This window comes from Sminthopsis crassicaudata, chromosome 2 (genome assembly GCF_048593235.1).
Source record: "Sminthopsis crassicaudata isolate SCR6 chromosome 2, ASM4859323v1, whole genome shotgun sequence".
NCBI lineage: Eukaryota > Metazoa > Chordata > Mammalia > Dasyuromorphia > Dasyuridae > Sminthopsis > Sminthopsis crassicaudata.
Genome location: NC_133618.1, coordinates 222,894,216 through 222,922,103, shown reverse-complemented (window position 1 = coordinate 222,922,103; position 27,888 = coordinate 222,894,216). Strand labels below are relative to the sequence as shown.

At 36.9% G+C, this 27,888-nt stretch overlaps 1 protein-coding gene and 1 long non-coding RNA gene across 2 annotated transcripts in view; one reads left to right on the top strand and one right to left on the bottom strand.

Annotated features, from left to right (window-relative positions):
- Positions 1-27,888, bottom strand: part of LOC141552722 (ALK tyrosine kinase receptor-like) — an 895,621-nt gene that overhangs the window by 639,107 nt on the left and 228,626 nt on the right. The gene's annotated exons all lie outside the window — the stretch shown is intronic.
- Positions 19,403-20,810, top strand: LOC141553364 (uncharacterized). The gene is made up of 2 exons (XR_012485425.1): positions 19,403-19,786; positions 19,888-20,810. It is a non-coding gene; the product is annotated as an uncharacterized LOC141553364 (long non-coding RNA).

Sequence of the window (27,888 nt, the reverse complement as noted above, 5' to 3'; positions counted from 1 at the left end):
AAAGAGATTTTTAAAAGGAGAGGGAGAACCAATTTATACAAAAATATTTGTAGCAATTCCTTTTGTAGTGGTAAAGAATTGGAAATTGAAGGGATTCCCATCAATTGGAGAATGGCTGAATAAACTGTAGTTGTTATTATTTGTCCTTCTTTATTAAAGAGAACCACAACATTAGGGAAATGATACCATCACATGCAAGTAAATTGGATTTTAATGAGGGAAGGCTGTGCAAAGTCACACTGACTCCCTTCTAGAACCATCTGGATCCAGAGACAATATATAGATCAGGACAACTGGAGATATCCCTGAATGAAATGGGAGACTTGGATCGTTTTATGCTAAAGTCTTCAACAGTTCTCAGTTTGACTGAGGCCTGCCCATTCAGTGATTAAGGCTAGATAGCTGAGGTAATGAATCTTCTCTTTTGCCTAGTCTAAAAAATCTAAATAAATGAATGAATTAATAAATGAATCTGGGTTAAAATGAATCTGGTTAAAGCAGAAATAACTGCTATTTACATTCAATATGAATCAATCAGGACCCAAACAATGACCAAATGGGGGTTGGTCTGGGACCTTTTGTTGGACAATTAGAATCAGATTGGTTTGGGTTTAAAGTCTGGTTTTTTTTAAAGAAAGAAATTTAGTCAGTAAAGCTCAAAATATCTTGATAGGGTTCAAAGGTATAAAAGAATTGGGGGAAATGCTTTTACTGTATTAAGAGGCAGTGGAGTATATTTGCTAGCATAGTTTTAAAAAGAGTAGGCTTAGAGTAAAAAAAGACTTGGGTTCCAGTGTAGCCTCTAACATTTACTAGTTTCATGAATCAATTATTAGGACAATTCACTTGGACTCTAAATTCTGATTTTAATTATCTGCAAAATGAGAATAAATATTAAAGGTCATTTAATTCTGAATTATTATTATGACTCTCTATGCATTCATTACCTATCCTCACTGCTGCACTGGACTACCCTCAGCCTCCCCAAACTACATAGTCCAGGGCTCCAGCTACTTCTTGATAACTTGATATTGGAGGTAAACACCTCCAATAGAATGACAACCATTTGTCTCCACTGTATCTGCTCCTCTGATGGTAGAAAATGTTCTGGGGTGGGGGGGTGAGGTAGAGGCAACAGCCAGGGAGACTTTCCTGTGTAACAGGTAATGCCTTTATTTGGCAGCAAACTGTGCTATAAAATGATGAAGAGGCAGATTTCAGAAAACCTTGGAAAGACTTACATGTAGTGATGCAGAGTGAAATGAGCAGAAGCAGAAGAACATGAAACATAGTAACTGCAATATTGGATTGCGATTCTTAATAGCTAGTCTTAATGCAATCATTTAAGACAATTCCAAAGGACTTATGATGAAAAATGTCATCTATCCCCAGAGAAATAATTGATAGAGTCAGAATGCAGATTGAAGAATACTATTTTTCATTATCTGTATTTTTTTTTCATTCCCCCCTTTAGATCTGTGTCTTCTTTTACAACATGACTAATATGGGAATTTGTTTTGCTTGACTGAACCAGCTTACAACAAACTGGTTACTATGTCAAGGAGAAGGGAAATGAGGGAGGGAGAAGTAAAAATTGGAACTCAAAATTTTTTAAAAAATTCAAAAATTCTTTACATGTAACTAGAGAAAAATAAAATATTATTAAAAAATAAACTTTATGTTTCTCACAGTTCTCTAAGACTATAAACTGTATAGGATATTTTCTGATTTGTCTTGGTAAAGAGAATTTCTTCACTGGGAATTCCTAATATGAATTAAATAACAAGTCTAGGTCACTTTTTCCTTTATATTTCCAGCTTTAAAATTTCTATTATATGAATATTTTATATCCATTAAGTGAATATTAATTATTCTACCTATAGATTCTACTCATCTACTGAAATCCTACTTTTGAGATCCAGCTAGAATTTTTTTTCATTAATGGTACAATTTTTATGTACAATAGTGCAAGTTCAATTGGCCTTTAAGGGCCTCTATGGAAAAAGCAAATTTTCAAAGCATTTTGAATTTGATCTATCACTATATATGAATTAATTTTCATGGTAGATTAAAAATTATATACTTAAAAGAAAAAAGTGGGAGAGAGAGAGAGAGAGAGAGAAATATCATTCCTAGCCATGACACTGATGTTTTTCAATCTTTGGAAGTATATGTTGAAAAAGTTATGCAAGTAGTACTGAAATGAAGGCCATAAAATACCTTGAGGAAACATGAAAAATGAGCTCCCATCACACTGAGAGGCACCCTGGAATTAACTGCCAATGAAGCCCTGAAAAAAGGAAACATTCTTCCTTCTCTGCTTCCTCTTTTTTCTTTTTCTTCTTCCCTTTCTTCCCTTCTTCCCCTTTTTCCCCTGTCACAAAGCAATAATTTAATTTCCTGGAGAATTCCAAGAAATTTTAGAGGTGATCCAGTTCAACCTTCCAGGCTGTTCTGGAATCCCTGTGAAAGCTTCTTTTTCAGGTGGTTGCCAAGTTTCAGTGAGACTGCTTTAAAAGGTGCAAGGCTAGTTATTTTGAATACCAATTTATATTCTATTTCATGGGACTCCATTTCCTATGTCTGGTGGTCTTTGATCAACTTTCCTTCCATTATATGTATATGTAATGCATATATGTGTGCGTGTGTGTGTGCATTACATATATAGTATATGGAAATTTATATTTTGCAGATACATACATACCTGAATTACAGGTTTGTATGTGTATATGTGTATGTGCTGTATTCTCTAATACATATTGTCCTTTTGAATAGAATGTAAGCTTTTTGAGAGCAAAGCTGGTTTTATTTTCTATCCTCAGTAATTAACATAATTCTTGGTGCATAGAAGGCACACTAAGCCCTTAACTGATTACAATATTTTTCCTTATATTGAGGGGATAATTTTCTCCTTGTGGCTACCTTGTTTGACCTTGATATTGTCATTCAAAGTAACACAAAACAATCCTAATCTATCTTCCATATGACAGTCTTAAAAACGTTTGCAGAGAGCTATCCTGATGAGAAAAGTTTTCATTTCTTTGGAACAAACATGCTCCATTCTTGTTAGCTATTTCTCATATGAAATAGTTTGAAGCCTTCTTAGCATTCAGGAAAGTCACCTTCAGTTTATCAACATCCCTCTTAATGTGTGACCTCCCAAACTGAGTATAGCCCTTTAAATGTGATTTTGCCAATACTCAAAACATTGCCTCTTCTCTTCCATTCATTATACTTCTATTAATATAGCCTTAGGTTGTATTAACTTTTTAGAGAAGCCCCATTCCACTATTGAATCACATGGAATTTGCTGTCAATCAAAACCTTTAATATTTCTTATAGAACTGTTTTCAAGACATGTCTCCAAACCCATACTCATATAGTCAGGTTCTTTTGAAATTATGTGCAGGAAATTATATTTATTCCTTTAAAATTTTGGTTTCCTCATCTCAAACTATCAAGAGTATTTTAATTTTATGCCATGAGACATTGCAACTACCCTTCCCAGTTTGGTGTCAAGAGCATAATTTGATAGACTATCTTACGCCATTTAAAACAGGAGTAACAGTGTTAAATAGGACAGAGTCCAGGAAAATGTCCTCCAGTACTCATTAGAGATCTCTCTCTACACTGATATTCTTTCATTAATCTAGATTTTTTAGGTATAATTACTTAACCAATGACAAATCTCCTTATATTGTCAACCATCCCTTATTTCTCCATCTTGATCTTAATGATCATTGAATCATAGAATTTCAGAGTTGGAAGAGACTAAAGTGAACAAAGTAGCCCAACTCATATATAAAAGGAATCCCATCTATAACAAATTCAATAAGTAGTCATCTAGTTTCTGCTTCATGACCTCCATGATCTACCACCTCTCAATGTAGCTCATTCACTTTGGAGTATCTCTAATTGTTAAGAAGTTTTTGGTTTTTTCCCACATAAATTCAAATATTTCTGGTAGCCACTGGGGCCACTCTCATGCTTTTTCCACATGACAATCTTTCAAATACTGTAAGTATATTTCTTCTCCAAAGTGTTTTTTCTCCAGTGTAAATATTCCCAGTTTTTTCAACATATCCTCATATGACATGGGCTCAACATTTTTTACCATCTTAGCTGTCTGACTTTGGACTCTTTGTCTTATCAATGGTCTTAAAAAGTAGTACCCAGAACCAAACATAATATACTCCAGATGACATCTGATGACTACAGAATATCAAGAGACTGTCATCTGCTGGTAATTGTGATTCCTTAGAAGACATCATATATATATATATATATATATATATATATATATGTATATATATATATATATACACACACACATATATATATGTGTGTGATATATCATATTATATTTACATATTATAATATATATAATATTTTATATATATATATATATATATGTAATCACATGATCACATATAGAAATCTGCACTGACTTTAATCATACAAATTTCTGGTCTAATAGCACTATCATATGATTATGATTTAAAATGATAGCAAGTTAATTCAGCATGATTTATTTTTAGTATTTCCTAATGATCACCATTCCCCTTTTTAAGTCCTTGAAAATAATCTGATTCCTTTTTAGAATTTTCCTGGGGATCAACATCAGATTCCCTGGCATAGAAGAAGAAAGCAGCATAGGAATTTTCCAGTTTAATTGTCTCTATAATATATTTAACACTGCTTCATCCAGCTCAGACAAAACATTGGGTATAATTGTAAATGCATTTCTTCTCCTCATGTCTCTCAAAAAAAGGGGCAGGTCTGTTTGACTCTTAAAATGTAAAACTTACAGCCAGACCAATGAATTCAATCATTTACTTCAAACATATTGACATCTTGTTCTTGTCTGAGATGTTTAACCATAACTCTTTGAACTTTGCCCACTAGGTTCATTCTAGTGATTAGAGCTCTCTGATCATTTCAACCTGATTTAGTACATTCTTTCTTCTCATCCTACTCAGAATGGTACACTATAAACCCTTTTATCTTGATTTTTTTCTCTACAACTATTATTCCTTCTGTTTTTGGATTATAATTCTAAGTAGTGATCCAAGGGGAACTCAAACTTTTTGTAAGGAAAGGATTAGAGTAATGCCATTATGGAAGTTGTAATACTAACCTTCAATTCTGGAATCTCCTCTTTGTTATGGGGTATCTTCATTCTTACCTTCCTTAAAACTATTATGTTTTTTATATATTTAGAATCCCCTAGAAACTTCATGCTCATATGACTAGGCACTAAATTCCCCCCTCCTTTTTCTCTTTTTGAATACATAATGTTGAATAAAATTAAGTTTCAAAGAGGACTATATATCATATATTCCCCTAAGTGTCAGGGTCCCTAATATGTCTAGGATGAAGTTTGTCAAAGTCCTTACTAAAATGTTGCACCCCCAAAAAGAACTCAATAGTCCAGATCTACTTTAGCAGACATGGGAATCAAGAATCTGTTCATAAGGATTGCTGTAGGATACATATTGGCTTAGTTTTAAATGTAATGCCATCTATTTTTTATTGCATTTTTTATTAATTTTGCTAAATACTTCCCAATTACATCTTAATCTGGTTCAAGCCTCACTTAAGAGTGTCTCTACTATAGATGATGTCTAACCATGGTAGATTACAGCATGACTATTACAACCTTCACTCTAAGTATATGAAGCTAATCATAACATATTAATGTAAATAAAGATGATAGCTTTTTTGGTTGCCATGCCATATTGTTGACTCATTTTAAGCTTACAGTCAACTAAAACCCACAGATCTTTTTTTCAATGAATTATTATTATCTGTTCTGTCTATATTAAAATGCAAATATAACACTTTTTATTTACTCATATTAAAATTGTTCTCATTGAATTCAGGCCATTATTTTAGAATACCAAAATCTTTAAATTTTAACTTCATTATCCACTGTTAGTTATTCTTCATATCTTTGTACTATATGCAGATATGCTGCATGCCATTTCTATCTTCATTCAAGTCATTGATAAAAATGCTGAATAAAAAATAAAAATAGGGAGAAGGACATGCATCTAGGGTACTTCACTTGACATATCCTTCCAGGTTCACATAAATCAGTAACTATTTGTCTCTGTTCAATATATCAGTTGTCAATTTGCCTAATTGTACTCTTATCAAATCTATGATAAAAGGGGATCATAATCGAGTTTAACAGATAATCAATCTGTTGGTAAATGTTTATTTAGCACCTATTATACCAGGTACTATGCTAAGTGGGGATACAAGTACAAAAGAAAGAAAGATAGTTCTTGATTTTAAGGAAATTGCAATCTAAGTGGGGAAAATAATAGAACAGAAATCTAAAAAAAGGTTCAGAGAGAGGAAAAGTTACCTTTCAGCAATAGCCCCTGAGATGGTGGAAAAGTCAGTCAGAAAAATCCCAAAATAGTGCAACCAGGTGAGAAGTGAGAAAACAACTGAATTATCTCTTAAAATGGAGGTTCAGAGTTCTTAGCCCTAGTCTCCCATCAGAAAGGCAGAAGATAAAACAAAAATTTGTTTTATTTTAGTTTTAGTTCTATATTCCCTCCCCTCCCCAATCCACCGTCCCACATTGAGAAAGCAAGACAAATTCTTATTAAAAACAAGTACAATATATTGAAGAAAAAACATCACATTTTCCAGGACCTAAAGCCAAAATAAACAACAATGATAATAACAAAACAATCTGTACTGTGAACCTGTCATCACTCTATGAGGAGGGGGTAAACATTTTTTTTTCATTTTGAGCCCTTTGGAATTGTGGTTGGTCATTGTATTGATCAGAGTTCTCAGGTCTTTCAAAGTTCTTAGCCTATGATATAATCTAATCTTTTAAAAAACTGAATTAAATTTTTGAATTATATTTTTAAGTTCAGAACTTTCTCCCTCTCTCTCTCCTTCCCTCACCCTACCTTGCACTAAAGAAGGCCATCATTTGACATACTGTATACATATATATATATGTATATGTATATGTATATATACAAACATGTATATGTATATAAAACTATAGTATACATGTACTTTTCTTTAATATTGCTATTACTGTATATGATATTCTCTTAAGTCTGCTCATTTACTTTTCCTTTTCTCACATTTTTTTCTAAATCCAACATGTTCATAATTTCTTACAGCATGTCAGGATTATATCATAATTATATATCACAACTTGTTTAGCCATTCCCCAACTGATGGATATCCCCTCGATTTACAGTTCTTTGTTACACAAAGGGAGCTGATATAAATATTTTAGAACAAATAAGTTCTTTTCCTTTGTTCCTGATCATCCTAGGAAATGTACATATACACAGTTTTGTAACACTTTGGTCATAATTTCAGATCCTTCTACAAAATGATTGGAGCAGTTTGCAGTTTAACTAACAGTATATTAATGTCCCAATTTTTTAATATCCCTTCTAGAATTTGTCATTTCCTCTTTTTATTATTTTAGCCAATCTGATAGGTATGAGATGATATCTAAAAGTTGTTTCAATTTGCATTTCTCTAATTAATAAGGATTTAAATCACTTTTATTTGACCATATATAATTTTTATTTCTTCCTCCATAAACTATCTGTTCATGTCCTTTAAACATTTACCAATTGGTTAATGATTCATATTCTTATAAACATGAGATACTTTTAAAGGCTATTTCCCCATGCCTTACATATAGTCATCTATAATTAATTTTAAAAGAGTAATGTTCATTTTTTAAAAAGTGAAACCCTTATGTTTTGAGGCAGAAAACATACTAATGTAGATGGAAAACGTTTTGTCTCATTCTTCTTTATACTCTCAAATGGTATAAAATATGTTCTCTGAAACTACAAAAAACAAAACAAAAACCTTTCTGTATTTATCCTTTATTCTTCACTAGCATGAGATTGATTTTAGGTTTGAGAGAGAATTATTATCATGTGGCTGATTTGGTGTGGCACTACAAAATCAACAAAAGACTATTGTCTGTGTCCTGGGGACTAGTGATAGCAGAAGGACCATGTGTAGAGCTATTGCTTCAACATGATTAGACAGAATATATAACTTCAGGACCAAGGACAGATCCCAAGGGCCTTTAATGAGACATTTCCCTTCAAGCTAATATTATTCTCTCAATGAATATCCTTCTAGTTAGTTCTGACTACCAAACATACACATATAAACATACATATAGTGTATATCTTGCCCTAAATATAGCATAAGAAAATTTGAATTGTTATGACTGTCTAGAATGTATCCCAGAGAAAATGAATGAACTGGATTCCTTTCTAGTTGCTGAAGAAGTTAGAAAAGTATCTTAATGAGTTGATTATTAAGTGATTAATGATTAAAAATGACTGAATTCATTTTTCTCTATGGCTTCTTCTGTCATCATAACACAATATGTACCAGAAGTTCCATTTTGATAAATGCCTTGTTGAAAGAGGATACTTTCTTACCAAGATTTTTTTCTGAGTCTTTTTCCCTCTCCTCTTGACCATATTCTAATTTTTCTTTCTAATTTTTTAAACATAAACTCAAGAGAAAATGCTATCAGTGATGATTTCAGCAGTTGCACACAGCAATTGCAGGACCATAGCTTGACAAGTGACATTTTATTCCCTGAGGTCTTCTTATGGGAAACTCAGAATTGTTTTGAGTTGTAGTGATGACACAAAGTTGGAATAGATAACTCATATTCTAGAGGACAGAATCAGGATTCTAAATGATCTTGACTGGCTGGAACATTGAGCCTGAAACCAAACAAGATGAAATTTAACAAGGGTAAAGTCCTACATTTAGGATTTTTATGGCACATATCCAGAGTGGAAGAGATATGAGTTGGCAACATGTTCATGTGAAAAATACCATGCTTTAGTTGACCACTGTGAGTCAACATTAGGATTCAGCTACATCAAGAATTGTGTCCAGATCAATAGTATCATTATGATCTAATTTTCTTAGAGAGTAAAAATATTGTGTTCATTTTTGACTGATTTATTTGAAGAACATTGAACAACTGGCATGTGTCCAGATAAAGGTGACAGAAGGTGAGAAATATAAAGAACATATCGTATAATAATTGGTACATATAGGTCTTTTAAGTTCACAAAGTGATTTGTATACATTTTCATCTGATATTCACAATGAGCCTGAAAAGGAGAAACGATAAATTCTTAGGGAATCACAGATTGGAGCTAGAAACTCCTAAACTTTAGAGGTTTCCTAGTTCAACCCCTTTATTTTACAAATTGGGAAGATGATACCCAGAGAGGTAAAGTTAATTGCCCAAGATCACAAGTTAGGAAATTACAGAGTCATTTGAGTTTAGGTTCTCTGACTTCAAATAGAGTATGGTTTCTACCTCAATATTCTGGACAGGACATGTAAAAATATTATTTTCTAAAAGGCATTATTATCCCCATTTTATAGCTGAAGAAATTACAAGTCAATAAGATTAATTAACTTGCTCATGTTTATATCTAGTAAATATTAGAAGCAGGATTTCACTCAAAGTCTCCCCTGACTCTGGTATTCTGCCTACTTTATTATATGTGCTCCCTTAACCTCAGTCTCTTTCTCCTCTTCCTTCTCCTCCTCCTCCTCCTCTTCCTCCTTCTGGTCTCTCTTACTTAGGAATGACTCCCTAATTGGTGGTCTCCATACTTCAAGTCTCTTCCCATTCCAGTTCACTGTCCTCCCCCACATAGCTGCCAAAGTGATTTTCCTTAAACATAGATCTGACTATATTACTCCTCTAGTCAATAAACTGCAGTGCCTACCTATCACCTCTAGGGCCAGATATAAACCTTTCTTTACATATATCTTTTAAAGACCTCTCTTATCTGGACCTAGACTATCTTACCATATTCACTACATGTTATTCGCTCGCCTATATTCTATGGTCTGGCCTATTAGTTCTTAACCTTTGTGAATACATGTGTGATTCATATTTTGACAGCCAGGTAAAGCCTGTGGACTACATTTCAGAATGTTTGCCAATACATAAAATAAACTACATAGGCTTATGAAGGAAATCAATTATATTGAAAAAATAATTAACAGTGCACATTAAAAACAAACAAGGTCATGGACACCAGGTTAAATACATTTGATTCAATTAAACTGGCCTTCTTTCTGATTCTCCCATATGGTGTTATATCTTCCATCTCCTTTTGCTCTGGCTATTTCCCAAGCCTGAAATACACTCCTCCTTCTTCCCCCTGGCTCACAGAATCCCCTCTTTTCCTCCTAAAGATGCAATAAAATAATCACCTTCTACATTTTGCATTTCCAGATTCCTTCTATTCCTAGTGCCTGCCCTCCCTCCCCTTTTTTGGATTCAACCACCCTCTATTGATTTATTGTTATTTTGTATATTCTTACATATGTACCCATCTCCCTTCTTGGATTGTAAGCTCCTTCAGTCTCCTCTTATGGACTGTTTCATTAAAAATTCTATCCCCAGAAAGAAGCACTATTTTGACATAATAGCAGATACTTACACAAGTAGCTAGGTGATACAGTGTACTAGTCTAGGAGGTGGGAAGGATTCAGTTCAAATTTTTCCTCACATACTTATTAGCTATGCAAACCTGAATAAGTTACCTCTGCCTTCCTTACTTTCACCATATGTTAAATAAGAATAATAGTAGCATTTAGATCACAGGGTTGTTTTGAGGATCCAAAAGGATTACATATGTAAAATGTTTTACAAGTCTGAAAGCACTACATAAATTCTAGCCACTATTACTGTTGTTATTTTTAATATGATTATTATATAACAACTGAGGGAATTGGAAATGTTTAACCAGAAGAAGAAAAGCTTGATAGTGATCTCAAAATATTTGAAGAGCTATTAAGTGAAAGAGAAAGATTCCTTGTCCTGAATTATACCAGAGAGCAGCACTCAGACTAAGGTTACAGAGAGATTTGGCTGACAATTAGGAAGAACTTTTTTAACAATGAATCCTGCCTAGCTATGAACTTGGCTGCCTCATCCATTACAATCTACTTCCCAGGGATAACGAACAAACATGTATTAAAATAAGTGATGCTCTTATGTGCTAAGTGGCAATGGAAAGTGAATAGCTTTTATGAAAGCATCAAATACAGTAGATAAATTATATTAGGCCTCATACTATTGTAAAACTCTCATTTGATCTAAGAGGAAAAAAATTCTACAGTCATTGCCCTAAAGTCAATTACACCCCCCAAAAAAACAGAATGGAAAGGGGGCTGAGATATGTTCTTGTTTATAAGTCCAACTCCTTTGCTATAAATAGATAATGAGTCCATTTTCTCCATGACATTTGTTTCAGAAATGGGTACCTGACAAGGGCCAAACACTACTGCTTCTCTCTGAATCAGAATCATTTATGAGACTCCACTTCCCAAATAAGAATTTTATTTTGCTGCCATCTTTTTTTAAACAAAAGTCCCTGATGAAAATTGAAGGATGGTTGGTATACAGAAAGTTTCCACTGCTAGGCTGATTCCTCTGAGCTAGGAAGCAGTCAAAGCAGAAGAAAAAGAGAGAGAGCTCTTTTTAGTAAGGCTTTTAAACTACATGACTAGAGTTCAAATTTGGGTTTGGAGGAGGGAGAGGAGCAGAGAAAAGAAGGAAATTATTCATCTGAGATGCCATGAGACTGAGCTGATTTTAGTCATCCATGGAAGAATCAAAATGTCTTCAGCAATAAAAAAGAAAGACCTGCCTTCCCTAATAGAAGTGAGTTTATTAGACCTCCTCTATTGTAACAATTTAACTGCCATCAATACCCTTTTTCGAGAAGTCACACTGATTACCTTGTCTGTCACTGATTCTAAAATGAGATTGGTTCTCATTTTCTTGTCTTGGTCAACTCTGCCAGAGGCCTTAGTGGTCATAGGTGAGTGAGAATGGAGCACAGATGGTTGGCTTATTCTCCCCTGAGTTCTTTCCCCCCTGTGTGAATATTATTTCTAGACTGATTGCATGATAATGTTCCATCTTCAAACACAAAGTGCACACCTCTGACCAATCAGCAGTAGGAAAGACCTGAGTGATTTTCTCAGTAACTATAACAACTACATTTCTTTTGCAGTTTTGCAAAGAATTTTACAAATCTTTTTTCTCACAACCACCCAGGGAGGACACACAGTAAAAACAGTGTTATTTTTAAGAATAATAATTATAACTGGAACAAGCTGTGTTTAGTTTGTAGAGGGGATATCTGATGGGGCAAAAATACCATAGAACTCTCTCTATATTCACCTGATGCTCAGGATTATGAGTAAAGGGCATAGGCAGTGAATAAATGCACATCTTTATACTTCTGAAGCTGCATTAGAGGCCTTCAGTTTCTGTCAGTTAGGAAGACAGGGATTCTTGTTAAACCTGAAGAGACCAGTCTCATGGATATCAATTAGTAAGATTATCTCCCTGCTGTAAATAGCTTGATGAGAAAGAAAATGAAGTCTCAAGCAGGAGCCCAGGCTAGTTGTTTGTAAAGACCAGGCCTGAAATATAGGACGGAACCTTCACCAGGAGCATGATAACCACTGACTCCACAGGCCCCACACCTGGACAATTAAGCCTCAAATTTATTCATATAAACATTAAAGTTTATATAAATTGATTAGAAAGCTCAACAGGAAAAGATTAATAACAACAAAAAATAATAATTGGTTTTTATATAGTACATCAAGTTTTAGAAAGCAGGATATATTAATTATGTTGTTTGATGCTCAAAACAACTGTTAGTTAAAGTGATGGACATTATCATTTCCATTTTAGAGGAGATAATCAAGGATTAAAAAGCTGGAATGATTTTATCAGCTCACATTGTAAATAAGCACATAGAGCTGAATTTGAACTCAGTTTGTTTTTTTTTCCCCAAGACTACAATTATGTGGATTTAGAATTAGCTAAATGTCCAGAACCAAAGAATTATCTATAATGTTTTGATAACAACTATTTTGAAGTTTCCCCAGGGGTTATGTGTTTGTCATTGTCCTTGGTTAACACTTGTAGCAATAACTAGTATAAAAGCATAGAAAGTAAATTTTGCACATGTTAGAAAGTTAAGAGACAGCACTAAGAGTCAAGACACAAAAAAAGCCACATCTCAGTAGGCTAGATCCCTGAGCTGAATGCAAGAGCAGTACATTTAATAGTTTTTGATCTTAGAGTTGTGTTCAGAAATCAACTTTGCAAGTATAAGACAGGAGAATCATGTCTAGAAGGCCATTTATCTGAAAAAATATTGGGGGTGGAATAAATGAACAGTCTGTAAGTTCCAAATGCATCAACAATGTGATATAGCTAGAAAAGTATAAAGTATAAAAGCATATCATAAAATCATAAAGGGAGCACAAGCTTAAGTTACATCAAGAAAAACACATTTTTCATGATCTGGACAGTCACAACCTTATCACACCCTGTTCAGACCACTTCAGCATCTTTGTGTTTGGTGATAAATAACACACATGAATAAGGATTCTCTAGAATCCAGTGAACTTCCAGAAGAAAGTGACCAGGATGGGGAAGGGTCTCAAGATAGTACAATATAGGGATGCTTTGAAGGACATGAGGATGCTTAAATTGGAAAAGAGAAGTCTTGAGCGGGAGTGGGGACAAGGAGATAGAATATAGCTGTGTTCAAGTTTCTATAGATTTCAGAGGTGTCAAACTCATATTCATAGATTATAAGCCCCTTAACCCCCATAAAAATAAAAAACAACAACAAATGGGGCCTAAACGAGATTAAAATATCCTAGGGAATATCTTATAAAGTAAATAATACTGCTAATTTGTAGATTTCTGAGTCAACCTATAGAAAACAAAGCCCCTTATAATTTAGCAGCCCTGTTTCCATTTGAGTATGACAACTGTTGTAGAATCTCACCAAGATGGTTTCTCATGCCCCATCCATGTTGTAATTTCATGGAGCTTAAGAAAAGATCATGAGAAGGGAATAGGAAACTGGAAGTTTGAATTCTAGCTTTGACTCTGCCATAAATGAGCTGCAGCACCTTTGGACAATTCCCTTAATTTCTCTGGGCAATAATATAACATAATAAATATAGCAGAAGAGAATATACCATGGGTTATGCCTGATAATATTTAAGATTTCTTCCTGTGATATTATGCCTATGGCACCTTAACTGAGCAGGGATAACAGACCCAACTGGGGATGAACTCCATGATTTAAGATTATCTGTCATGTAACCTAGATTTTGAAGGGACTTCCTAGGTCAAGGATTCCTGTCTTATTTCATAAGTGACTTGTTTGAAATCATATAAGTGGGCATGAGAATAGGATTTGAATCTGGATCCCCTCACTCCAGAATCAGTATTCTTTTCATGGCAGCCTCAGAAGCCCAGGGCTCTAAGCCCCAGCTTAATTCAATGTAAGGCAAACCCTAGTTCCATTCTTCCTTTCCCCAGAAGCTCTCAGTTGCTAACTGGACAAATTCTCCCATGTGACATCTTTATTTCCTCTCCTTTCCTGTAATGCAAATGTGTCTGTAAGTACTAAGATAAGTAGAGCAAGAACCAAACACAACACATTCTTCCATTTTCCAGAAGGAGAAAGCCACAATGGTTGGCCAATAAACAGGGCCCTTAATGTGCTGGCTGGGGTTCACTTAAACACTTATCAAGCAAAAACTCCTCTCTGATTCCAGCAACATCTTTGCCAGTATCACAACAATGGCTGAGCTCCAGGCAATGGAAAGAGAAAAAAAACCAATATTACTGGGATATAATCCAATCTGGGCAGCCTTAAACAGACGAAGAAAAACACATGTTCTGCCTCTGCTCTGGGTATTAACTTTTTCTAACACTGCATTTCAAGGCCTGCCTCTCCCTACAAAAGAAGGAGAAAACAAATCCATCTTTTTGTCTTGAGATCCCACAAGGTGACCGAGCTCTCCAAAGCTTCACGTTCACCTTTTTAAAGCTCCCAACCCAGAATTATCTGATTGGAAAAGTTTATTCAGTTTTACTTATAGATGTGATAATTTAACCGAGAGACCAAATTTTCAGAGAAATACCATCACATGCCAGTCTTGATTAATCAGAGGATCCCAGCCCACAACAAGCAGTTAACTGCATTAGGAGGATGGGGACCAGCCGTCATCATGAAACACATCAGAAGTGGTGTGAGATTAAAGAATAAATGAGCCAAGCAATATCCTTCAAAAGGCAAATCAGAGCCAGGGCAGAGAGGGGAGGAGGAGGAAGGGGAATATGAAAGCAATGTGGCCCCGAGGAGAGAGCGCAATGTCTTTCTACACTGGCCGTCTTTAGTATTTTAGGATTGTAATTAGAAGAACCCAGGGATGACTTCCTGTTTGACAAAGCCCTGGAACATGACCCTTAAATTGATTTTAAATCCCTCTTCAGAGAAAACTGAAATGATAAAACAGAGCACCCTTTAGAGACCATCTGCCACCAGCAGCCCAACAGATGGAGGCTTAAAACTCCGTTAGTCTTTAGATGGACGCCGTTTTTGTTTAAACTTCAAAGGATTTACAGGTGTTAAATGAGTTCCCAGAAAATGGTCGTCTTTGACTTGTTGCAGACTATAAAAAAGAAGACTGAACTTTGCTGGTCTGCTAAAATACAGTCTGACATAATATCACCAAGTCAATCCCACATTTTGCATTTGGGCTCTTAGAAAATGAGAAGATCTTGCCTCAGATGTGGTACTGATACACAGCATATTTCATTGACTTGATCAAACAAAAGTAAAAACGATTTCAAAGTTGCCCTCCTTTTTTTTTTCTCTAAGAATGCATAGGTAGAAAGCTTGTGTTCAAAAGTGGAAATGCCATGGGCTTAGTTTTCTTACAAACTCATTGTTAATTTCTTACATGACTTAAGGCAGAGAAATCAAACCAGCAGTCAGCAAGACTCATTTCAGACAACTGGCAGTCCTTCCCCCCAAAGTCATATAATGCAGCTCTTTTCTCCTTCTTCAGACAGATTTATAATTAGGTTAACAAGGTGAAGAATGAGAAACATGCATTTAGGATAGTTTTGAAAAGAGATCAGGGCTAGAAGCTTAAACTTAAAACACTGAGAATTTATTTACATCATACAGAATGTTCTGTTTTACTCTTCTTACCTCTGGCCCGAGCTCATAACCTATTTAGAGTACATGTCTAAAGTGCATATAATGACAGATTCATTGCAATGAGATATGTATATAAATGCAAGATATGATAGAGCCAGTCTGTATTTTTATCCTCTTTGTTTTTCATATATGGATTGTCAAAATGATCACTTTTTAATGAAGTCCTTGAGCAGACTCCATAGTGTTTGGAAGATGGTTGGTAATATCTTCTCAAAGAAGATAATTTGGATAATCTCATTATCAGTAAGAAATTCTTTTGTTTCAATTCTGTGCAAAGCCATTCTCTATAACACTGCAAACATTCAAGTTGGCTGCTATCTAACTCAAAATACATTTTTTAAAGACTCTTATCCCTTCTGGTGATGGCATACTGCTGTGAGGGTACACTTCAGAAAAAAATTAAAATTGTAATTGATCTAAAGGAAAGCAAAAAGATGCATAATGGGTACAAATAGGGTTGCAACATATTAGAAAAAAATTCTATTCACAGGAAGAGGCACAAAAGATACAGGATCATAGATTTAGAGCTGGAAACTAGCTCAGAGCCCACCTAGTCCAACCTTTTCATTTTAGAGAGGTTAAATCATTTCCCCAAGGTCGCACAGGTAATGAATATAAGGGTAGGATTAAAACCAAAGCTCTCTGATTCCAAATCTGGCCTTCTTTCCAATGTACATCATTAATTAGATTTGCTAGGCAGCCAATTCCAGCATCACCTTTGTCACTTCCTTGCCAAGAAGGAACATGGGGGTAGGGATGAGGGGAGATGGCCATATGGATTGTATATGATCACTTCAGGTATTTTTTAATAGAGACTTAAAATGCCAGCTCACCATTCTCCCTCCTCTTCCTCATTGTCAAGTCACTGTCCAACTCCAGCTGGATCTTATAATAGGGTAATAAGGGGAAAGAAGAGTGGAAAAGCAAGGAGGAAACAAAGCGTGAGCTTGGTACTTCCCGTACTTTCCTGATAAAGTCACGGGGTGATTTCCTTAATTGGCTTATCAGCAAGCCAAGTGTGAGCCAAGGCAACTGTCCAGGACTCCAGATTTCTATCCTACTATGTCAAGCCATCTCCCTTCAGGCAGCTTTTCATACTGAAAGGAAAACACACATTTCTTCTGTCAGCCAGTCAAAGCTTCATGCTTTATCTCCTTCCATGGAAGGAGGGTCCATTCCCAACAATGAGCAAAGGAACTCTAGAATACAAGGACATGAAACAAGTACTTAACCTTGAACAGAACCATAACTAGGATGGCAAGGTAGCTCCATAATGCATAGAGCACAGGCTTGCATTCAGGAAGACTCTTGTTCCTAAGTTCAAATCTGCCCTCAGATACTTACTTTCTAGCTGTGTGACTCTGGGAAAGTCACTTAACCTTATTTGCCTCAGGCTCCTCATCTGTAAAATGAACCAGAGAAGGAAATGACAAACCATTCCAGTATCTTTGCCAAGAAAACTTCAAATGGGGTTATGAAGAGTTAGTTGGACATGAATGAGAAATGACTGAACAACGTAACTAGTATGAGATAGCTCCTGGGTGCTAACAACAAGTGGCATATTTTTTTCTTCCTTCTGCTTTCTCCTTCCCTTCAGAAGTACTGATTTATACCTCAAATTCATAGTATGAATTCTCTGGAATATTGACTATTCTCCAGCATTGAACTGGAATGAATTCTTCATTACTCCCTTCCTCTACAATGGAATTTTCTTGTGATGCAATAATTTCTGTTTAGTGGTCCTAGGCTTGAAGCCTTTTCTAGATCCCTCTTCATCACCTACATTTATACAACAGTCTAGGAGTACCCCAGAGCAGGGAATTAGAATCAAGAATATTCTTATTTCCTAGAGATAGGAAATACTAGCTACAGCAAAGACTCTTGAGCCTTGTTGAGTCATGGAGGCTTTTACCTGATCCTCTTCTCCATCCCCCAAAACCACTCCCTAAGGCTAATGGACCTGTGGGTATTTAGGCAGCTGCTTTAGGTCCAATGTTTCTCCTACTTTCCATCTTGTTTGCGTCAGGGATGCAAAAAGTCTCCTTTGAAGTTAGAAGTGGGTTCATCACCACTAGTACAATCAAATTCCCTCAAACATTTCCAACTCTAGTAAATGGACAAATAAAATCATTTGAAAATTATTACCTCAGATATGGAAAGCAAACTCATTTTAGAAGATAAAACTAATTTTGAAAAAAAAAATTGAGGTTTGTTTGATACTTTCAAGGAACCAGAGGCCTATAAGCATCTCCCCAGTATAACAACTCTACCATTCTCAGGTCAAATAGGCCAGAGGGTGAATTATGGGGGGCAGGGAAAATAGACCACAGTAAGCATTTACTGAAGCGAGGGTAGCAGACCAAGTTAAGATCAATGATTTCCTTGATTACTTGGCCGCTTGCTCTCCAGGCTGGATCTCAGTCTCAATTTCTATTCCTATCGGCCAGAAAAATAAAGATTGTTTACAGAGCTGAAATAACACCTGCTTGGTTTATCTTATTTTAGAAACAATAAAAGCATGGGGGTTTGGAGGGATTAGGGGGAAAATCAATTGTGTTCTTTCATGTTGGAAACATTAAAAAAGAAGTTGCCTGGCTCTCTACTCTAAACCCCAATTTGGCTCTCTATTAGGCAGGGTCATTTCCAATTTCATACTATCGCTTCTGAAGGTTTAAGCTGGACGAAACTATATCCTTAGTGCCCTTGGCTCAACATAAGAAACTCTTGACTGGTCATTTGTGGACAGATAAAGGCCAGGCTTCTATGATGGCAAACATTTGATTAGAGACTAAAAAAATGTGTTTTTAACAAGGTCACATACATAAGCTGAGACAGACCCAAGAGAATTCATCTCCCCTTCAAATAATTGAATCCTGTCAATTCTACCTCTAAATGACTCAAAACCATCTGATTTCCCTCACATTCTTACTTCTCCCACCTTGATTTGGGCCATGATTATTTATAATGACTAGCTTCCTAACTGATCTTTCTTCCTTCAGATACCACCCCAAAGCTTCTTTCCACCTATCAAAAGACTCTACATATTACTTTTAGAGTAATTATCTTGAAACACCATTTTCACCATTTTTGTTCTTATTCAGTTGTGTCTCATTCTTTATGCCCCATTTTTAGCGTTTTCTTGGTGAAGACATTGGAATGGTTTGCCACTTCTATCTCCAGCTCCTTTTACAGATGAGGAAATCGAAGAAAACAAGGTTAAGTGACTTATCCAGGATCCCACAGCTAGTACGTGTCTGAGATCAGACCTGAACCCATGAAGATCTGAAGTCAGGAAGACTCTAGGTCTAGTACTCTCTATATGAGCATACATTGAAGGAGTCCTTCAGTGACTGCTACGGCCAACAAGATAAAGCACTCCTGCCTGCATTCCCCTGGCTTCAGGCTGACAGGTATCAGCTGTCTATGGCTATGACTATTTGGGGTTAAGGTTCGCTGACATGGAATCCCTTGGTTGCCAAGGACCGTCTCCCAATGGGAGCCTTTGGACACTTCAGGAGCTGGCCCACTTTGATAGGTCTGGGACAGACCAATCCTATCCCTCCAATCACTGCTATTTTTGCAGTCTCAGTTTGTCATCCACAGGTAGATCTGGGATGGCTCAAGCTCATGTGGTGACGTTCACTGTTACTGAATCGGACCAGGTGGGGCTTTTATGCTCACGCTTCCTTTCCAGAGCTCATCAGAGCATGAGGGTCAATTTTTCATTAGTTTTATTTTGTTCTTTCTGTTTGTTTGTTTTTAGAATGAACCCACAACCTACAATTACCCCAGGGAGGATGAGAGAAGACAGCAAGAGTCTGAATAGGTCCCTGGAGGGTAGACAAGGTCCTGAAGGCCAACCAGGCCGCGTCTGGGAGTGAATGTTATTCTTTGAGTGCTGTTTATGTTTTGCCTACATCAAACCCCTTCTAAGACAGCATGCCTTTTATAATGATAGGTTTACTCAAGCTAACTGATAACAACTGATCATAATTATTGCTCCACTTATTACATATTTTTGTGTCTATATTAGCAGCACAGTGGATACAGAGCTGTCTTTAGAGGCAGGAAGTTGTTGTTCAGTTATGACCCCATGGACCACAGCACATTATCTTCTGAAGTCTGTCCAAGGTCCTTCTCATTGTTTCCATGACACCCTCCATCCATGTTATCCTCTGCCATCCCCTTCTCTTTTTGCCTTCAATCTTTCCCAACATTTCAATCATCTCTAATTTCCCCATCTTCTCATTATGTGTCCAAAGTATTTAACCTTCCAGTAAAGAGACCAAATTTAAGTATTCTCTAATTTGATCTTCTTGCTGTCCAAGGAACTATCAAAAGTCTTCTCCGTTACACAATTTGAAAGTATTGAAGGCAGTAAGTAGTGGTTTCAAATCCCATCTCAGACATTCACTAGTTGTGTAACGCATACAAGTCACTTACTCTGTGTTCTGGGAAACTCTTTAAGAGTAGAAGTTTCTGAAGGCCCAAGGAAATAGGAAGCAGAGGAAATAAAGAAAATCAGTGAAATAAAGCTGATGTCAAACTGATTAGCACCTTACAGAAAGGGGAATGTTGGATGAAGAGAGAAAATTTGGGTCTCGTTTTATTTTTTATTCTTTTCTTTTTTTAAAGTTAACATTGTCTTTACTTGTAATTGAGGGAAAATAAAATACTTACTGAAAAGATGAAGTTTCAGAGAAGATATTAACCTATATGGGCAAGTAGAAACCCCTCATCAGAAGGAATTCTTTATGCCACTGAAATCACAAGTGCAAGTCTTGTCCTTCTATTAGGTCTTTACTTACCTGGAATATATTGTATCCTCTTACTAGAATATAATTTCCTTGAGGGCAGGGGCTGTCTCATTTTAGCATTTGTTGTCACAGAGTTGGCATTAATCAGTGTTTCTTACTTGCTTGATTAATCCAGCCTCTGCCCAGCAATTGGGAAACTCACTAGATAGAAAATGGACTCTTCCCTTGGTTCATCTCTTTCTAAGGAAGCTAACTAAGGAGACCAGATTATTTTGGACCCACAATGAGTATTTGTAATCTGCAGGAATGGGCTTGTGCTTACCTGTAAGATGAGTATAAAAATATTGGCCACCAAAGCAGCTACTTGGGTTAGCTCTCCAATTTTTCCAGGGAAAAAATTTAAAAACTCTGACATTGTGTGTCCACAGTGTGACAGAGAGGTTAGGACTCTGGGTATGAGGTCAGGAAAATTTGGGTTCAAATTCTATTTTGAGCATATATTAACTAGGCAAGCTAGTTAAACTCTGAGGCAGCTAGGTAGCAGAGTATAGACAAAACTGGGCCTGCGGTCTGGAAGATCTGCGTTCAAATTCAGCCTGAAATGCTTCCTGACTGTGTCTTGGGACAAGCCACTTAACCTCTCTTTATCTCAGTTTCCTTATCTGTAAAACAAGTACAATAGCAATTTTATGTTGCATTACAGCAATGAGGATCAAATGAGATATTTGTGAAGCACTTAGATCAATGCCTGATATATAGTAACATTTAATAAATGCTTATTTCCTACCCATTCCTCTCTTCTGTTAGCCTCTGTTTTCTCATTTGGACATTTAAAGGGTTAGAGTCAGTGGATTCTAATGTCCTTTCTCAGCTCAATAATTCTCTGATTCCATATATCTATCATATGAATGTCAGTATTTTGCCTGGACGAGTAACAGAACTTGGTGCATAATGCATGGTCTCACTGCAAGATAGGTGAGGTAAAAGCACTGCCTAACTTAGCTCCCCCCGCAAGGAAAGAGTAGGGGAACTTGAAAAACAAAACCCAGAAAACAAAACTCTCCCAACTCAATTCCATTGTTCCAGCCCCCAACGTACCGTGCCATGCTGCCAATGGCAGCTGTTACCAGTCAGTGTACAGGGTGTTTATTGTTGAGTAATTATGTTTTGCTTTCATATTGGCAAGGCTATTATTTGCACCCTTAGGAGCTGTGGACATCTTGTGTGCACAAGTGAATTAATGTGACAAAGGCTGGGGAGTCATGAGGCAGTGACTTACGATCACCTTCACTGGCAGGGCTGCCCCATAAATACACACTTCTGTTCTTTGTGGTTCCTGTCGCTAATATGCTTATCCAGCTACAAATTCCATTAGATCATGCAGCCAAATGGCCAGCAACTCGGGGGGGGGGGGATGCAGAGATAAATGATGGGCTTATCTTATTATATGATATTGATTCTTATCCTGGAAAGTGGTTTTCCAATGGGAGATAAACCAGAGCCTTTGAGAGCACCCTAAAAGTGTAGAATCACCTAAAGTGTGTCAAGAAGAAAAAAACCTGCTGATGTAGATACCAGCAGCTCACATTTCTATCACACTAAAGGGCTTCCCTTGCAACACAGTGAAGTAGAGAGTGGGAGTGTTCAGAGGCCCTTAGAGTCAGAACTGGAAGGGAGCTTAGAATTCTCTCCTAGCCAATGCCTTAGTTTGATAGGTGAAGAAATTGAACTTCTTCCCTACCAAGAGGTAAAATGATTTTCCCTTGGCTACCCAGGTAGTCAGTGACAGAGCCAGTCTCTGAAACTAGCTTTTCTGATTTGAAATTCAGCATTGCTGTCAACAACCCCATTTTAAAGAAAAGGAAACGGGAGTCTTGGAGGTGGTTAAGTGATTTGACACCCTCCCAGAGCTAGAATCAGAGCTTGACTTTGAATGCTGATATCTTGAGATCCAATAGGAATCCCACAAAATTTTGTGGAGCCAAATGGTTCCACTTATAATTTTTCTTTCCTTAGTAACTCCTGGTGTGAGTGCTCCATGAACCAGATAGGGGAACAGCGGTTAGAGCACTAGTCCTGGAATTGCTAAGATTTGAGTTTAACTCTAGACTCAGACATGTACCAGGTGGGCAAGTCTTGTGATATCTTTCTGCCTCAGTTTCCTTATCTATAAATAAGTGGTTTACAATTTTCAGTTGTTTTTCCAGGCATGTCTGACTCTTCATGACTCCATTTGGGATTTTCTTGGCGAAGACACTGAAATAGTTTGCTATTTTCTTCTCCAATTCACTTTACAGATGAGGAAACTGAGGCAATCAGAAATAAGTGACTTTCCGGGGGTCACAGTGTTTTGAAGTCAGGTCTTTCTGAATCTTGGTCTGAAGTTATCCATTGTGCTCCCCAGCTGCCTAGTCATTTGCAAAATGCTATATAAGTTCTAGTTATTATTATCATTGTTGTTTTGTTATCAGTCAATGATGTTGGCTAGACTCACAGAGTGGCACAGGTGGGAGTTAGCAGTGATCTAGTCACTCATATTTTACAGATGAGGTGACTGAGGCACAGGGAGGCTGTAACTTGTCCCAAGATATGGGGAGAGCTCATAGAAGAGTCATAACCATAATCTAAGTATAAAAAGAACCTCTGAGACCATTAAGTCATTCATTCAACAAACATTTAAGTGACTATTATATGCAAGGAACCATGACAGACAAAAATAGAATGATCCCTTCTTTCAAAGAGCTTGAGTTCTATTTTAGGGATGTAGTATGTAAAGAGATCCATCCATTTAAATGTAAATAGTATGCTCTGTGATCCCCATCCCCATCCCCACCCCTCCTTTGCCCACCTGACTATTAATGTTAACAGCTAAAGCCTGGGAGGCATCTGGCCTGGTGTGAGAAACTCAGGTCTTCTGGTCCCAGGCGTATCTTTGATTTGGGGTTTTTGATTAGATGTGGCTTGTGTTTGGTCAATGGCCACCATGTTAAATTTCAAGAAGTCCCCCCCGGCAGTTGTGTCTACACTGTGGAGATAGATCTGCTTTGGCAGCCCAGGCCCAACACTGGTCCCAAAACGCTTCCTATGCATTTTTCCAAGCATTGTCGTTTTGAAGGTGAATTTAGTGTTACTATAAAGTAACAGGATGACAAGTGGAAAGATTGATAAATCAGTGATTGATGCAGCCTTGGCAATAGAGGTGTCTTTGCTTTGTTTCTGTCTGTGATACTATCACCTCCTCTCCAGGGCAACCCCACCTCCTGGAGCTTCACCCTAGCATCTCATCCTTCAGATGACCTAGTTTTAAAGGCTAGAGGAACACTCTGTATCCACGTCCTGTCAAAGAAGGGCTTCTCCTTTATAGATGACTTCGGTGTGTGAAGTCACAGTTGGCCAGCTGATTGGCAAAGTAATAATAATGACATAATTATATAACCCTCTGGTTACAAAGCTCTTTAACATACATTATCTCATTAATGCTCAGAACAAGCCCTTTAGGAAAAGTAAGTGATAATAAGACTATAGATGGAGAACTGAAATGGTCCTTTTATAAGTCGTGGTACAGTGGATAGAATGCTAAACCTGGATTCAAGAAGATCTGAATTCAAATACAGCTTCAGATCCTGATTGTCTGTATGATCCTGGGCAAGTCTCCTGATTTAACAGTAAAAAGAGATGATACAAGCATCTCAAAAGGCCATTGTTAGAATCAAATGAAAAGATGTTCATCATCGTTCCTGGCACATAGTAGGCACTGTACAAATACTTAAACCCTTCTCACTTCTTCCTTTCCTTTCCTTCTCATTTAGTCAAACCTCTCATTTTACAGATGAGAAAACTGAGGACCAGAGAAATTAACTTGCCAAAGATCATGAACGAGATAGTGGAGATCCCATACCTTGAACCTGAATTCTACTAGGTAATGCACCAAGCAATTGTTTCACAGCTGGAATAAACAAACTATTGATTAGACTAATGAGAAACATGGAATAAATTGAAATAAGGATTATAATATCAGATAGAACCGAGGTCATTTTCCAGTCCTTTCATTGTACAGATTAAAAAAATGAATCTAAAACATATGAAATGACTCTCATAGAGGTATCCACCCTCTCCAGCTGCAGTCATTTGTATTATTCACACAAATCCCAATTTTGACACCTTTGAATCAATTAACAAGGTTATATTAAATAGCTACTATGGGCAAATTACTCTATTTGGAACTATGGGGAATACAAAAATGAGTAAAAGACAGCCTCTGCCTGTGAGGAGTTTACACTCTAGTAGAGAAGAACAAAACTCATCGATTTCTAAATTGTTAAGAGTCGGAAGGGACTTTATAAATTATCTAGTTCACCTTCTCACTTTATAGATGACAATTATGTAAGTTACTGTAATACAAGGTTGAATGTGATAAGTGCTCTGATGGAAAACTAAAAAGAAATGCATATTAGAGTTAAGGGACTGGAAAGATTATTTCCACTTGATGGAAAGGTGAGTATCATTAGGGAAGGCATTTTAGAAACATGTATTTGAAATAGGTAAGGAAGTGGAAGTGGAGGTGAGGGGCTGGTAAGCAGTCCAGTTTGGCCAAAGTGTAAGGCACAAAAAAGGTCCTGGAATGAGGTCACAAGTCTAGGCGGAAAAGTCAGTTGTAACCAGGGCATGAAGGATCTCGAATGTTCATTTATGGACCTTGAGGCAAAGTCAGTGGTGATTAATTCTGCTGTGAAGATGATTGCTTTCTTCTGAGGCTGGCACCCTTGGAGAGAGCCCTGGTTACCCTACCCTATTTACAACTTTGATTAAAAAAAGGTATTCTATCAGAACCACACTTCTGGTGAGTGGAGTAACTAATTTCTGGCTTGAAGATCAAGAAGAGGGTTCAGAAGGTAAGAATGATATTTTCTTGTCAAGCCAGAAACACAGAAAACCTAACATATTTAAAATCGTGTTTCCATGATTCATTTAATGGCCAGGATCTGCATTCACCTCCACTGAGAAGAGCTCATTCTAGGTTAAATTCTTAATTATTCTGGAAAATGTAAATGGGAGGCTATAAATACACAGTCAGGGAGTAATCACAGCCTGCGTAGTGTAAATTCAAGTCAATCGGTGAAGGGGGAAAGAAAATCATTTGCCTTTGACATTAAATCCAGCTGTTCTTCAAAGCCCATTTTCCCCAGTTTCATATTTTTCATTCTCTATGACCAACCTGTCTCTAAAAACCTACAGAGTTTAGACAATACTTAATCTGAATGTCTAATAGTTCATCCTCCTCTCACAACACAGAGCACTTCCATTAAACCCAAGTTATTATTATCCACATTATGAGGCCTGTCAAAAAAGGAGCCCATTGTTCAAATGAACTGACCTCCACTACAATTGACCTCCACATTGCTCAGATGTTTGACAGTCAATTATCTCCCGATCTCCCTTCAAATGGGCCTCCTCGCTGAAATAACTAATCCATTACCGGGAGAAGGTTATTTTAATAGCACCGGAGCAGGCCTTTCTCGTGAGCGCATAATTCTCCAACAACCTGAGAGATGTCGCTTGCCCCATCTGACAAGCAGAAAGCACTGTAATATCATGTCCAATTCATGTATGGGGGGCACAGTGAGGGGGAAGACGGGCTGGCATGCAGCTATGATTGGGAAGATGTTAGTCCTTAAATTATAGCAGCACTTAGAGGCAAGGTTTCCCACTGTGTCTATCGCTCTCTGCCAGATGGGGTTATAGAGACGCAATGAAGCTTAAGCAGTTAACTCATAGTCATGACACCCTTCAGAGTGCATCAGTAGAATAGTTAAAGGATCTCCTACCCACAAAACACTCCCGGATGTCAGATCCTGGACTTAGAACTGGAAGGGAGCAATCTGACAGAATATCCCCATTTTGCAGATGAAAAAATCTACATTAGGTCCCACTGGCGGTCACAGAGCTGAGATTTGAGCCTACATCCTCAGAGTCCCAAATCAAAGTATTCGTTTTCTGTATACAGAATCAGATAGTCTGTGGGAAAGAGTTTTTAACCCTAAAGGGTGAAATTGAGATGTGAAAGTATCTCACTTTTATTCCTTACTGCATTGGCAGGATGCAAGAGTAAAGTAAGAGATTAGACTTGATTTCTCCTAAAAGCCCTTCTGATTTTAAATCTGATATTATCATAGGATACCCAAGGGCATGCTAGTCAATGTTTAACATCCAGCTTTCCAGAGAGGGAGTGAGGAAGTTATTTATATGATACTCTTTTATGTTTCATCAACATTATTCACATTTTTTTCAATTACTTTCTTAAGTCTTCACAATTAACAAAGCAATACATCAAGCCCTGATCTGAAGCATTTTTCAGTTTCCAGGATATAAAAGCTCACATTGCAAATTAGACAGTTGGCCAGGAGCACTCTCCTTGGATATACCTCATACCAGTATTGTAAACTCCTTAGCCACCAGGCTGGAAGCATCTCTCTGTATAGCACTGGAAGGAAAATGTCAGAACTGGGAGGGACCATTGCCCCTATTTTTACGGTTTAAGAAATTGAATCTCTGTCTTCCAGGTAGCAATCCTAAATCTAAATCAACCTTCAAAGTATAATCTGTACCACCTCTCACACAAGATCTTCACTGATTTCCCCACTTCTATCTCCCCCTTGAAAAATGCACTGCATTACTTTGCATACTTTATGATTACATATCTGTGTACCTGTTTTATCTCCCAAGACAAAGAAAACTCCTTGAGGGCAGGAACTCTCTCTCCAGCTCCCTGCACAATACTTTACACTGAGCAGACACTAGATAGATGTTTACTGAATTGAACTAAGGATCTTCTCACTCTAAGATCAATGAATGCTCTTGGTCCTTTACCAAGCAATTTCTAGGTCCTATTCTATATACTGTCTCAGAGACAGGTCCGTGTCCTGCACCCTGGTGGAAAATACGGGAATGGATTTGAAAAGACTAATGTGTCCCTTGATACCTTTGGGATGAAGGGGTTGGGAAGAGTA